The sequence below is a fragment of the Pristis pectinata genome, chromosome 10 (assembly GCF_009764475.1).
Source record: "Pristis pectinata isolate sPriPec2 chromosome 10, sPriPec2.1.pri, whole genome shotgun sequence".
NCBI lineage: Eukaryota > Metazoa > Chordata > Chondrichthyes > Rhinopristiformes > Pristidae > Pristis > Pristis pectinata.
Genome location: NC_067414.1, coordinates 46121810 through 46137242, shown reverse-complemented (window position 1 = coordinate 46137242; position 15433 = coordinate 46121810). Strand labels below are relative to the sequence as shown.

Below are 15433 nucleotides of genomic sequence, written 5' to 3'. Positions count from 1 at the left end.
CTGATCTGTCTGTCCTCCTCTGCCCGGGTGAGGTCAAATGCAAACTAGAGGAACAGTACCTCCCATTCTGCCAAAGTATTCTACAACACAACAGCATTAAAATTATATTCTCCAATTTCAAGTGATCTGCTCCCCCTCTATCCCTTTTCTCTCTCCTCCTGGTCTATCCATTTCCTCCTATACAAGACCAACCTCCCTGGTCATTCTGTTCCTTTTCCCTTCTCCATATGCTCATCACCCACACGCTCCTCCCACTGGGTCCCCTCCCCCAACTGTTCCCATCTGCCCAGCCCACCTCCCTTACTCGATTCCATGCTCACCTGCCTTTCCCATCAGATTCCATCATCTGCAGCCCTTTGCCTTTGCCTACCAGGCTTTCTCGCTATTTCCACTCTTTCTTCAATGCCACCCCCCCCCCTGCTGCCCCCCCCCCCCCCGCCACATCATCCCTTCTCACTTGGATCCATCTATTGCTTGCTAGTTCTTACTCCACCCCTTCCCCTCACATCTTTATACTGGCCATTTCCCCTCTGCTTTTTCAGTCCAGGTGAAGGGTCTCGGCCTGAAACACCGACTGTTCATTTCACTCCACAGAAGCTGCCTGACCCTCTGAGTTCCAGCAGTTTGTCTTTTTTTTACCCTGCAGTGTTTGTCAGGGAAATAGTATTCAAGGAATGGTCTTGCTAAAGCCCTTTCCATTTCAAGCAAAACTTTGTTATTCCTATATTCATCTTGTAATAAAGGTCAATGTTCCATTTGCTACTATAATTGTAACTGCATTGAGACTAAAGTTTGTGGCGTTGTGAAAAAGAAAGTCAACAGGGATTGAAACAGGAAAAAGATAATTGGCAGTTTTTCTTTGGAAGGTGTCTACACTACATGGAGCTGCTTATGACTAGAGTAAGTTCTGATTTGTGCATGAGTGGGCAAGTAATAAAAAGGCTAAAAATGGCATACTAGACTTTCCTAATAGCCTGTTGAGTAAAGGCAATGCATGGTATAGTTAGGAACCACTCAAGTCTTCTAGGTTAGGGAACTGGGAATTTAGCCGGAATTCTTACAGTAATATGATGTTTCAATGGTTAGAGGTTGACATAATCTTTTGTAGTCTCAAACAAGAGGTGCAGGTGCTCAATTGTTTCTCAGTTTGGAATGAGTATATTTGCTCTACGGGGGAGTTACCTTGCTCAAGGTGACCTTTAATAGAAGGGGAAGTAGAAATAGAGGAAACAATTGGAGGGAACTATAATGATGGCATTTAATTTCACTTTACATGAGATTTGTTGAAAAAGTCTTTTTCTGTTTTATTTCAAATGACCGGTCCACAAGAGCATCCGTTTATTATGATATGTATATTTTATTATTTAACTAAATGAAATATTTAATGGCTGCAGTTTGTCAACATTCATAAACTTAGCAATACAAATATAGTCCAAGTTATCTTTATATCCTTCAGATGCACAGGAACACAGGAAACAGAACTGAAGAAATAGGAGGAATGGGTTATTCAGTCCCTTCTGCCTTTTCCAACAGTCATTAAGGTCATTGCTAATCATTTATTTCAACCACTTCCCTACACTAATTCCAGATCCTTTGATTCCCTTAATATCTTTAAAAGAAAATCTATATTCAGTAACTCAGCATTCAGAGCTGCTTAAGTAGGAAATTTCAAAGATTCACTACTCTCTGGGTGAAGAAATTTCTACTCTGTATCCTAAATGGTCAACCTTGCATTTTGTTTCTGTGATCTCTGGTTCCATGCTCCCCAGATAGCAGAAACATCATTCCTATCTCTATCAAATTCTGACAGAATATTTTTGTTTCAATGAAATTACCTCTTTTTTTTACATTCTAATGCAGATCCAATCTGCTTAATTATTCCTTAAACGACAAACTCCCTATTTCCAGGAATTAATCTGGTAAAACTTGCATTTCCTCCATCACAGATATATCCATCCTTGGCTCGGGGAGAACAGATCTGTATGCAATATTCCAGGTGCAGTTTCACCTGGGCCTTGTGTACTTGCAGTAAGAGGTTTATACTTTTGTAATCAAATCCTCTTGCAAGAAACACCAACGTAGCTTTTTTACCTTAATGCTTGCTTTATCGGTATGTCAAATCTCAGCTCTTTGTGTGCAAGGACTCCTTGGTCCCTCTGAATGCCAGCACATTTCAATCTGGTTGCTTTTCCACTTCTAGCAAAGTGCATGATTTTTCATTGTTCCATCTGCCGTGACCCTGCCCATTCACTTAGCCTGTCTGAATCCCCTTGAAACCTCCCTGTATCTTCCTCACATCGTGCACTGCCATTTAGCTTCATAATCAGCCCAACATATGTGGACTTGATCTTCAGTTCTGCAAGGAAATGCTGGAGGCAACAGCAAAACAAGTTTGGTCTGGTAGCTGATAATTTCTATGGCTCCTTTTAGATATGTGCAGTACATGTGCTTAGTTTTGAATTCTGCCTTAAGGATTTCAAACTCTAAAGCCAAATAGATCTTTGCAAAAGTATTGTGACTGCTTTTCAATGTTTGTATTGCTTTAGCGATACAAAATCTAATTAAGAATAGGGTATAAAATGGTGTTTATTGTGGGGAATTTCAAAGCTGTTATTTATTCAATTCACTTTAAAGTGTATACTGTTGATGGACCAGGATGGGAAGTGATATTTCATGAAAAAAAGTGAGTATTCTTAGCCAAGTGTGAACTACTACTTGTACAAATGTGCCTCATGAAGCATGCAGCACAATTTCCTTTTTATTCAAACTGTTTATTTTTCAGTTTTGCAATTTTAAAAAAATCACAAGTGACATACTAATGCATTAAGTTGATTTCACTGCCCACCCACCTCCCCCCCCCCCCACCTGGGGGAGAAAGAAATTACCCAGGAATATCATGGCAGTTATCCAGAGAATTCCTTCTGACTGAGTCAAAGGGACCATTAGCCCATTGTATGTTCCCATGAAGTAAAGACTGCCTTTTCCCAGGGAATGGTGGGACATTAGATTTAGGAATTGGACAATGGGTCAGCCAGTTTGTACAGTACACAAAGGGGATATGAAAAGTCCATTGAGATCCTAGTTGACTTAACCTCTTCACACCTTCCCAAAGCCTCCTCATCCTTTAGTGTGGCAACTAGAACTGCACACAATACTCCAAATGTGGCCTAACTAGAATTTCATACAGCTGCAAGATGATTAGCCAGACTTTGTACTCAGCTCCTAGACCGATGAAAGTAAGCATGCTGTGCACCACCTTTACCACCCTATCCACTTGTGTTGCCACTTTCAGGGAGCACTCCAAGAACACTCTATACATCAATGCTCCTCAGGGCCCTGCCAATTACTGTACAATTTTCTCATGCATATGGCCTCACAAAACACACCACCTCACACTTGTCCAGATTAAGCTCCATTTACTATTACTCCATCCAAATTTCCAGCTGATCTAATCCTACTGTATCTTTTGACAACATTCCTCATTATTCGCAACTCCATCAATTTTCATGTAGTCTGCAAACTTGCTAATCTGCCGACCTATATTTTCATCCAATTTATCTAGAGGTCTTAGCACTGATCCTTATACCACTCCTGGCCTCCAGTCAAGAAAACACCCCTCCATCATTACCCTCTGTCTTCAATGACCAAAAAAATTTTGTATCCAACTTATCAACTCATTGTGGATCCCATTTGACTTGACCTTTGGGACCAGTTTACCATGAGGGACCTTGTCCAATGCTTTACTTGAGTGCATATAGACAATATCCACTGATCTACCCTTGATCATCTTCATTACTCAAAAAAAACTGGATCAAATTTGTAAGACAGGACCTCCCCCACACAAAGCCATGTTGACTATCCCTAACAAGTCCATGCTTTTCCATATGCAAGCAAATCCTGAACCTAAGAATCTTCAGCAATTTCCCTACCACTGATGTAAGGCTCACTGGCCTATACATTTTCTGGATTATCCCTGTTGCCCTTCTTAAACAAAGGCACAATGATGGCTTTTCTCCAGTCTTCTGCCACCTTGCCTCCCTCGGTATCCTGTGATAGATTCTATCAGGTTCTGGGGACTTATCCACCTTGGTGTCTTCAAGCAACCCAATGCTGCCACCTCAGAATCGACATGCCCTAGAATATAAACGTCCCCATCCTTGATTTCACCACATGTGCCCTCCTTGGTGAATACAGATGTGGTGTACTCATTGAGGACCCTGCCCTCTTCCTTTAATTCCATGTATAAATCCACTCCTTCATCGTTGAGTGGACCCTCCTTTTCCCGAGCTACCCTCTTGCTCCCAATATATGTATAAATTGCCTTGGAATTCTCTTTAATCCTATTTGTCAAGAACACTTCCTGACCCCCTTCAATCTGCCTGATTTCTTGTTTAAGTTCTTTCCTGCTTCCTTTATATACTTGAAGGGCCCTGTCTGATTTCAGCTTCCTAAACCTTGCATTTACTTTCTTTTTCTTTTTCTTTTTGACTAAATTTACATTGTCTTGCCATCCAAGATTCCCAAACCTTGCCATCCTTGTCTTTCATCCTCATTGGAACAAGCTGGTCCTGAATACTAGCCAGCTGTCCTTTAAACAACTCCCACATGTGGATTTGCCCCCAAACAACCACTCCCAATCCTCCCTAATACTGTTATAATTAGCCGTCCCCCAATTTAGCTTTGTATCATCAGCATACTTTCATGCATGATGCTTAAATCATCAAAATAATTGGAAAATGTTTGTGACCAGCCCAGGCCCCAGCTGCAATCCCTGCGACACTGGCCACCCCACCCCTTAAATGATCCATTTATTCTTAGTCTGACTTCTGCCCATTAACCAGTCCTCAATACACTTAAGTTTATTAATCCCAAACCCATATGCTCACATCCAGATCTCTAGAAGTTTGTCAAATGTGAATTTCTTTTTCTTTCATAAATCCATGTTGGTTCTGTTCAATCCTGTTATTACTTTGTGTGCTCTGCTAACACTTCTTTAATATTATTGGTATTAGTTTATTATTGTCACGTATCTGGGTACAGTGGAAAAACTTGTCTTGCATACTGTTTGTACAGATTAATTCATTGCACAATGCATTGAGGTAATACAGTAAGAACAATAACAGAATACAGAGTAAAGGGTCACAGCTACAGGGAAATGCATTGCAGGTAGACAGTAATTTGCAATGTCATAACAAGGTGGATTGTGTGAGGTCAAGAGTCCATCTCATTGTATAAGGGAACTGTTCAAGAGTCTTATCACAGTGGGATAGAATCTGTCCTTGAGCCTGGTGGTATGTGCCCTCAGGCTCCTGTATCTTCTGCCTGATGGGAGAGGGGAGAAAAGAATGACCTGAGTGGGTGGGGTCTTTGATTATGCTGGCTGCTTCACCAAGGCAGCGAGAGGTATAGACAGAGTTCATAGAGGGGAGGCTTGTTTCCGTGATGTGCTGGGCTGTGTCTAAATGTTGAGAATAATTATGCTGGATGTGTTGCTGCCTATCCTCACTGGACAGAAAGTCAAGGATCCATTTGCAGAGGGAGGTGTTGAGTCCCAGGTCTCGGAGTTTGGAGATGAGTTTGCTTGGAATTATAGTATTGAAAGCGGAGCTGTAGTCAATAAGCAATAGTCTAACGTAGTTGTCTTTACTGTGCAGATGCTCCAGAGATGGGTGTAGGTCCAGGGAGATGGCGTACACTGTAGACCTGTTTTGGTGGTAGGCAAATTGTAGTGGGTTGAGGTTATCTGGGAGGCTGGAGTTGATGCGTGCCATGACCAGCCTCTCGAAGCACTTCGTGATGGTGGCTGTCAGAGCCACCAGTCAGTAGTCATTAAGGCATGTTACCTTGTTTTTCTTAGGTATCAGGATGATAGTAGTTGTCTTAAAACAGGTGGCAACCTCGTATTGAAGCAGGGAGAGGTTAAATGTGTCTGCCAGTACCCCCGCCAGCTGATCAGCACAATATCTGAGCACACAGCCAGGGACACCTTCCGGGCCAGATGCTTTCCTCGGGTTCGCTCTCCAGAAGACTGATCTTGCGTCCTCGACGGTGACTATGGGTTCAGTTTCATTGGAGGCTGTCAGGGTGGGTGGTGACAATCCACTCCCCTTCTGTTCAAAATACGCATAGAATGTGTTAAGCTCATCATGAAGGGATGCGCTGTTGTTGACTATGCTGCCTGACTTAGTTTTGTAGCCCATTATAGCATGTAAGCCCTGCCAAAACTGACAGCTGGTCTGGGACTCCCTTTTGAACCGGTATTGTCTCTTGGCATTCCTGATAACTTTTTGGAGGTTGTATCTCTATTTCTTGTAGAGGTCAGGGTCACCTGATTGGAATGCAGTAGTCCTCAACTTCAGTAAGGAGTGGATCTCCGGGTTCGTTCCTGGCTTCTGGTTTGGGGAACACCCATATTGTCCTTTTTGGTACACAGTCCTCAACACACTTGCTGATAAAGTCTGTGATGGTGGTGGCATACTCATCAAGGCTGACAGCTGAGTCTTTGAATATGGACCAAGCAGTCACGTAGAAGCTCATCTATTTCCTCAGACCAGCACTGAACAACTCTCTGTACTGGATCCTCCCGTTTCAGTTCCTGTTTGTATGCAGGGAGGAGGAGCACAGCCTGATTTAGCATTTTCCCTACAATTAATGTCAGACAAGTTGGCCTATATTTCAGCAGTTTCTCTCTTCTCTTCCCCGCCCCCAACACACCCCTTCCCAAAGTGAAAGTAAGATTGACTGGTTTAATGGAACAATAGTGATTGGAAATACTTGGCTTTAATACCAAGATAAAAGCATAGAAATTTGCCAGCAGTTCCACATTGAATTCCCCATGGATATTCCTGCATGAATGTGAATTCCCCAGTCTTGCTGGTTGCTGTGTGTGTTGGGGGGGCGGGGGGTGGGTGAGAGAGTAGGTTCGACAAATGCACTCCAATGTAAGACTTCTTTATGAAGTCCAGCAACAGACAAGAACTTGCTGTAGTAATGCTGGAAAACCTGCACTATTTTAGACTTGATACAGGAATAGCAAGTCCATTCATTTCAATGAAGAGGGATGGCTGCAGTGGACCTTGGTATTATTTCATGTTTTTATTTAGTTAATTGAATTGAGTTAGTTTTTGTTTTATTTAACTGAGTGATGGGGATGTTTAGAAATAATTCAGACCTTATGACTGGTTTGACAGCTTGGTCTGGGAGGGAGGCTAACCTGGCTCTCAGGATAGTTCAACTGTTGTAGTGAAGGCTTGTTCTAACCCTGTCCTCTTTCATTCACCCCCCCCCCCCCCATTGTGCAAAGTTCTTTTATGAAGATTTATGTCTTATAGAATCAGAACAGCACTTATCTGCAAGTTGATACTGGTAGGTTTGCAAGAGTTAATAGCATGCATAATGTATATCAGAGATGAACATGGAGAGAAAGATCTGGCCCAATGTGAGACAAATTATGGCTGAATACACCATAATTTGGTAAAGCAAATGAAAGATTCAGATTTGTACAGGAAAGAAGCATCTAAAAAAATTCAAAGCAAAATGTGCACAGCTTGTGAAAGATGTGGCATGCATGTGAAGTAATACTGGTGTTAACTGACTTATGTAATGTTTGCCTTAACTGATTTGTTGAGAATTTATGCTAATAGTGCCAGCTATACTGAAATCTTATTATTCAAATTATGTTTGGAGAATGCTTGCAGGAATTAAAGAAAATTCTCCACTTCCCCCAACAACTGTCGCTATCATGGTAGAACTACAATTTAGAATCAATTCAGTCTAATCAAAGCAACTGTGTAAAATAGAAACACGGAGCATTATTTTCTCTGGTAATCAGGTTAGCTGTTTATGCAATTGAGTTGGAGCAAAATAAAAAGGCAAAATTTTTTTGCTTTTCTGTAGTTGATAATTTGTATCCTTTTTGAGTCATGATAGGAAGAGAATCTTCAGGTGTATGAGGAAGAATATTAGGATGTAATCCATTGCCTTGGAATATTTCATACCTTGTCGAGGTAGCACAGCTTGAAAAATGTCTGGTTTTTGAATAAGTTTTAATAAGAAAATATATCTGGACTTTGAATCATTTTTTCCCCTCAATACCCAAGACCTTCAGGATCACCTTTCCTGGGATCCTGCTCTCCCCACTCTGCCTGTGTCCTGGGACCTGGCTGTCCTTTCCAGGATCCCACAGTTGATACTTCCATTGCCACCTCATGCAGGAGGGAAGCATTGTCATCGTTTGGGAGACTGGGACAAATGCTGTGTTTTAAAAATGCTTTTTGAGTATACTTTTCAGCATAAATATGTTGAGTTCTGTGTAGTCCCAAGTCCTTGCCATGTAAACTTGATGTGTGACGTCACCATATATTTGGACATTTGAATATCTTCAAAAGTTGCAGCTAAGTTGTAGACGAGTCAAAATTTCAGAAAAGTAACATTCACATTTGTTAAAAGTAATATTTTTAAAAGTAAGTAGGCCTATTCACTTGTGCAGGCAAAAGCAGATTAAACTATAACACCCTTTTTTTTTAAGAATATTTCATACCTGCTAATAATCATCTTGTGGCTCTTGAGAGTCAGCTGCTGCCCTGCCTATGTCATCTGCTATCATCACTGAGGAATCACTGGGCACTAAATGGCCCAGAGATGGGGGACAGGGTGGGTTGGGTTGGGGTGGAGGGCTTGTGGATCTGTTTTGCTGCTTCTCACCCAGCAAGAGTACAATTGCTCCAATGCTCAGTCTGGTAGCAGGTCCCATGTGCCTTGTAACCGGAACAAACTGATTGCCTAAACCATCCTGGGGCAATCCACTGTGGCCATTAGTTTTCCCACCTATGGATTTGTTGAAACCTGCCCATGCACGTGATCTCTGCATGCTTTTCTCTCATGATGCACACGGAGGCAGAGAGGAGGTAGGGGAGGGGCTTTCATAGGAGAGGAAATTTAAATGTGTGAGGATGTGAGCAGGATCGTACTTGAGTCTGATGAAAATGTTGCGGACTCCATAAAATCACAATATAGTCAGACCATAATTATAATTTGAATCAAGTGTATAATTGAGAATCAACCTTCAGTGCAATCTTCAGTCAGCCTTGTGCCTGTCAACTGCAGTCCCTGGTGTAGATTTTTAAAAATAATTCCAGGGGGCTTTTGAGCGCACAAGAGGACCAATGTCAAGAAAATTTGCAGCACAATGTGGCATGAACTATGGTCTTGTTATTTTTCCCTTTGTTTGGTCAGCTTAAATGTGATAAGGAAATGATGAATGTTGTCGGTTACTGGTTTTCATTGTACTCTAAGTGAACTGCATTGTAATTTTGCTGTTGAATTATAATTATTTTGCAGCATTTTTACTAGTGAAAGAAACAAATCTGTTACAGATTTGAATTATTTACACCTTTCTAATTATGTTAATTGTTTATTTTTATCAATCAGTCAAAATTGCACACCAATGTTGCTTTTTGTAACATAATTTAATACTTTGAATTCCAAACAGGTCTTAATAGGATCGTTAATTAGATTTGCACGATAAATTGAGAATTAGGACCAAATTGTTCATTTGTTTCTGTTCGACATTTTCCATTCACAATGCTGGTCTGTAATTTAATTTGGATATTAATCTGAAATGCTGCTTTTACTGCTCATTTTCATGGCGAGAATATACTCATAGACTTGGTAATGATTTCTCTAAACATCTTTAATAGAGGTAAATATATTTACTTCCAATAACGCATGGAGTTGTTCTTTTATATTTGTAATGCTTTAAAAACTGGGTGGTTATGCTGAGACCACAGCAGGTTGCAGTTTAAATCGGTGACAACGTGTGAATATTTGACAATAGTAGTTTTGCTTGGGTTGATTGCTTCTGTCAAAAGGCCAGTAGTGATCCTCGTGGGAAGTTACTGGCAGAGAAATGAATTGTTTTGTAATTCATACAATGTTTAAGCTTGCTCACCAAAGATCAATACACTGAGTAATTCAACATAGCACATCCAGGGTGGATTCATCTGATGTGTCCAACATCCTGAAAGTCTGAAGCTTTGTGACAGCTGTCAGCTGTTAACCTACTGCATTGTGCATGTTGTAGAAAAAAGCAAGTCACTGAGAAGGAGCAAACTCTTTCAGCCTGTTAAATTTTGACTTTTGAATCTATATTAAAAGGCAAATAGATGTAGATAAAATGATTCATATTTGGATTAAACAATTGAATTGATTGTGATTCTTACATTCATGAGATGCCACTGTAACTCTTTAATTATAAGATACAACTAGTTTTCACTTGCAGGGCTGTGTAATTTCCAGAACAGTACTTGGAAGTAGTATATCGTTCTAATAATGAAGCCATTAATCTGTATGTATCAAATGATTTTGAAAAAATAAAAATTAATTATGACCACAATTGCATGTGATTGAACTGACCAATATCACCATAAAGTTTCAGGATTAGTAATTTTAAGTGGCTTTGTGTCTGGCAGTCAAGTTAATGACATCTGAACTTCATGTTGAGTATTCAAGAGATTTTTTAAGAAAACACTTCTATTCTTTAGGGTAATTCAGAGGTTAAAAAAATGAACCAATGATCAGCATGGCTTTGCCAATTAGCTATATAACATTGACACGAAATAGCCTTAAAGATAAGTGTGCTTATGATTCAGAAAGATTCATTCTGTGGAAACAAAATTTAACTCCTTATTGATATCGTTTTTTGATGTCAAGCTATCTTAACATTCTCAATCTGATTTTTTGACCTCTTTTTTTGCTTTCCACTCTTCAAATAAAATGTAGTTTTCGTGGCCTCCTGAACTGACTTAGTTCTGTGAAAGCATGGCATACTTTGAATTAAGATGCCAAGACATGCGTTTAACAAAATGCTATGGACAATAACCAAGATGAACAGTTCTCTGCTTCTAATCTTTTCATTTTAGAAGTTCAGATTGAAATCTCAAGTCTTTCAAGCTGGGTGCCATTGAAATAAATCAAGATTATGGAACATCATTTGGTTCAGAATGATTATTCACTTTACTTTCATCTATATTTAATAAGGTTTTCAATTTCATGACCTGTGTGATATTAGATAAACAAAGCACATGGTAAATTTAAGAATTTGTATGAGATTTGCACCGGTTTAAATATTCTTATAAATCTAGATAAGCGAGTCATGGAATCTCTCTCGCTTTCTGAGGAGCAAGTCAAGGCAAGGTTTTCCACTGTTGCTTTCCTTTTCTTTTTGATGCCTTTATCAGTCATCTGGAAGATGTTGATGAGGTCAGAGGATTTCCACTAAAACCTTTAAAAGCCCTGGCTACACCCCAGGAGAAGACAAACTGATTCTTGTGGGTGATAATCTAGAGTTGGAGAGGAATCAAACTTCTGAAAAGTGTGGTTGATGGGTAAGGAAATCCAGCTTGAGGAGGTCTCCTGATGAAGTGCATGGAGCATGGTCTTCTCTTAACCAATGTCCTATTTCATCAGAAAGACCAGCACAACTGCTGGGGTATAGGGCAGTTGGGAGAAGGGGAATGGAACTAATGGCACTGCTCTCCTGGGAGGAGGCAAGGCCCAATGGGCTGGATGGCCTCATTCTATGTCATTACATCACAACTCTGTGGCAGTGCCTCATATTCAGGCACTGGCACTTATCACATTATGCCTGAGTGAAAAACTGCAAGATGCCTGCATCACCTGCAGCATGAAGGATACCAGTAACTGTTGGACTGATCGAAGCCTAAACCACTCTATTAACCCCATCAGCTTTGGCCTCCAAACAACAGTGGTAACAGAAACTCTGTCATAAGAAAATCATTGAAAGTCCTAACTCCACAGTGAGAGCTCCCTTAGTGCGTCACAAGCAACCTGATGACCCCCAGCCAACTAGATGACCCCCAGCCAACTGACTTAGTTCTGTGAAAGTATGGCATACTTTGAATTAAGATGCCAAGACATGCTTTTAACAAAATGCCATGGACAATAACCAACATGAACAGTTCTCTGCTTCTAATCTTTTCGTTTTAGAAATTCAGATTGAAATCTCAAGTCTTTGTGACTGCGGTACCTGAACTGCCCTGAAGACCACTGCAATTAACATCTGGAAAGAGATTCTTGGCTTCTATCCAGAAAGCACCCCGACTAGTTTGAAACTGATCTGGAGATGCAAGATAATTAGCCACATTTGTAAAGCATTTTTGGAATGGAAACTCCATGTCTGGAGGGGAAAAAGCAAACAGCTCAACAGGCACCTGAAGGAGGATAGGTCCAAAAAATCATTTGTGTCCTGAAGAAAGAATGGGTAGTGGATGGAAGGAACATGGGGGATGCAGCAACCAGTTGATAATCATGACATGCATACATTCTCCAGCACTTAAGTCCATCTGTGGCACAAGTACCCAACACCTGTTTCTGTGCTGTAAGACTTCTGACTCTTATGGGATCATTACCTTTGCTGTAATGGTTCAATCCTACATTCTAAGACCACTCACTTACATTATTGTGTGACTTGCTACAGCGCACACGTAAGAAGAGATGTATTTATTTACACCATAAGGTGGTACAAAAATAAAGAAAGTTAACCTTTAATGATTCTTTTTGGCAAAAAAGACAGTTTACCCTCCTAGCCTTATACTTCCTCCTTTATATGGTAGATGTGCTTTTGTGCTGCATCTTAATGTAAGATGTTGGAAATCATCTGGGAGGTGAAGAATGTTGTATAAATGCAAGTGGTGTATTCTGAATGGCTGGAGAAGTACTAAAGAGCTAAATCTGTTTCTAGAGTAAACCTCCTGGCAAACCACCCTCAAAGTCATTTGCCATTATCTTCAGTGTCTGTAAGCTTCATTCAGAAAAATCCCGAACTGCAGAAACATGATATTGATTTCATCTCCACAAGAATTGAAGTTTACTTGCATTTTAACCTGCTCTAAGTTCAGTTGTAACTTTCTGTTGCATACCATTGGCAAAACTACTGAGTTTTGGCATTCACACTAGAAAATATTGAAATATTTGTTTAAATATTTGTAATTTGGTTTAACAAAATAGAAGTAAACTTAAGTAAAAGTAGGGCTTTGATCATATTCTCTAAGATCAATTGAGTTGCTTTTAAAAATTTTTACGTTTTGATTCTGTTCACCAGTTTTTGTCAGCTTTCTGTTTCGGCAGTGTAGGAATTTCACTAACTCAACAAGAAGACGACAGTACTTGATAGATAAAACTAATTATCCCTTCTACTCCCCTTTTCATGTTGCTACCCGCTCCAATCTGTTGTGATACTTCCACTTCGAAAGGGTAGGCTGGCATATTAGATCATTTTGCATGCGTGTATGATGGAACTAACACTAATAAATGTGGTATAAGCTCCTCCTGCTTATAAGCACATTTATAGTCTTGAAGGTAAAGGAAGGATTGCATATTGATATGATTTAATCATGCATTTGTTTTAACAAAATTGTATGCAGTTTTTCCTCAACAACTAAATTATTATCTTTTAGAGTGATAGTTGCCTTAAGCCATAATTTTTATAGTGAACTTTAATTCCTGTGATAAAAGTTGTGGTTTGAGATGATGAAAAATAATTTACAATTTGTCCTTTTTTTGTAGATTTCCATAACAGATCCATAAATCATTCAGATGGGTTCACGTTTACTTGTCACAAGATTTACATCATAATCCTCCTTGCACAGAGACAATGTGGCAAAACTTTAATATGTAATCATTAAAATTACAAATACAGGAGCTTTTATGTTTTTGACTTCCAGTTGAGTAGCAGACTTTGATAAACAGAATAGACAATTTTATTATGGTAATCTTTTATCTATTCAAGTTGGTTTTAAAATGTATAAAGTGAATCCGTTAGCTGCACTGGTGATCGTATCCAGTAGCATTCATTAAATTGACATTTCTGTCATAAGTCAGTAATTTCTCTGAATTGGTCAATGGGTTTCTTTGGTAAGAATTGCAAGTTTTCTTTAAACCATGTTGCTCAGCAAATTAGACTAAACTTTTCTGAGCTAACGTCAGGCTGTGGCTATGATGATTAATCCATACTTGTTTACCTATTGCTGTTTGAATGATGTGCACATATATAATATGTGTAATTAATGTATGAAGTCAACTTTGGGAATTGTTTTTACGTTTCATTCTGTGATGGCCTTGCCATGAAGAAGGAACTGATTTAACTCTGCTCTCATAATTGCTCTTTGGTTTTTGGTGAATAGTTATGCACTGAATTTCAATGCCATCTTCTATTTTATAACTAGTGTATATAAACTATTTAAATATGAGTCTGGGACTGCTTGCAGCAGGCACTTCAAGGCACTGAAGAAATGTCACCAGTGATGAGTCCATAAAGTCCTCCTAATCTACTGGCAGGATAAGCAAACCAATGTCACATTGCTTTCCCAGATCATCAAACTCCCATCATTGAGGCCCTGATTGTACCAAGTCTCTCCTATGTGCAGGACACACCGCTTGCATTGCTGACACCAGTCTCCCAAAGCAGTCACTTCTATCATGACAGAGCATAGAATAGAGATTGCCAGATGAACAGAGTAAACAATTTAAGGGTGCTGCCTAACCCTCATTTAAAATGTGCAGCATCCCACTAACGTGTGGGAAGCTCTGGCCCTTGATCACTCAGATTGGAAAATAAACATTGGGGATAGCACTGGAAACCTTGAGTCCATTTATTAGGAGAACACAGACCCCATCCACTCACTCACCCAATCGAGCACCTCCTGCTCCATCAGTGACAGTCTGCCACATTGTCTTCATCAGAGCCCACAGATCTGAAGGGGAAACAAGTCAACCTCATCGCTAAGAAACTGCGTAAGAGACAAGGCGCAGTGTATTCCTTCTTGGATAGAAATTAATTAATGTTTTCCAGTGGGATGAATAGTTTTTATTTTAGCATTAGTTAACCACAGCATTCACTCAACATCTGACATCAGGGGCAGCATCTATCATGATCTTCCTGTGGGCATGTTTTGAGCTTCCATAATGGGTGTTATTACTATTCTATACAAGTCTGAGTGGTTTTGATTTTGAAATTCATTTGGGTCTTGTCCTACTTACACAACATAATCTATATTGCTCTCAAAAGCCCAGATGTGCATTGAATGCTTCTATTTGCAGTACAATACTTCAAATACAAAGAGGAATTTACAAGCGTTTATATTCTAATGCAGCAAAACTACTGTTTACTAACTGCAGAAAATTGAATTAATGGTTGAATTATCCAGAGCTAACAATCCTCTTCATTCTCACTGACATATCAGCTTTTGTTGTGGGACTTAGCTGATGTTTGTGGTTGCTTTATCATTTTAAAACAGCAACGCCCCCAAAGGATGGGTCAGGAAAAGAAAAAATGTCATGGACAGTACAGAGAAAAACAGGGATTTTACTGTGAGTAAATGATGAGTAAAAAGCAAGAAGCTGCTGATAATGGAAA

At 39.8% G+C, this 15433-nt stretch overlaps 1 protein-coding gene across 2 annotated transcripts in view; it reads left to right on the top strand.

Annotated features, from left to right (window-relative positions):
* The window catches only part of man1a1 (mannosidase, alpha, class 1A, member 1), a 340636-nt gene that overhangs the window by 86099 nt on the left and 239104 nt on the right, over positions 1 to 15433 (top strand). The gene's annotated exons all lie outside the window — the stretch shown is intronic.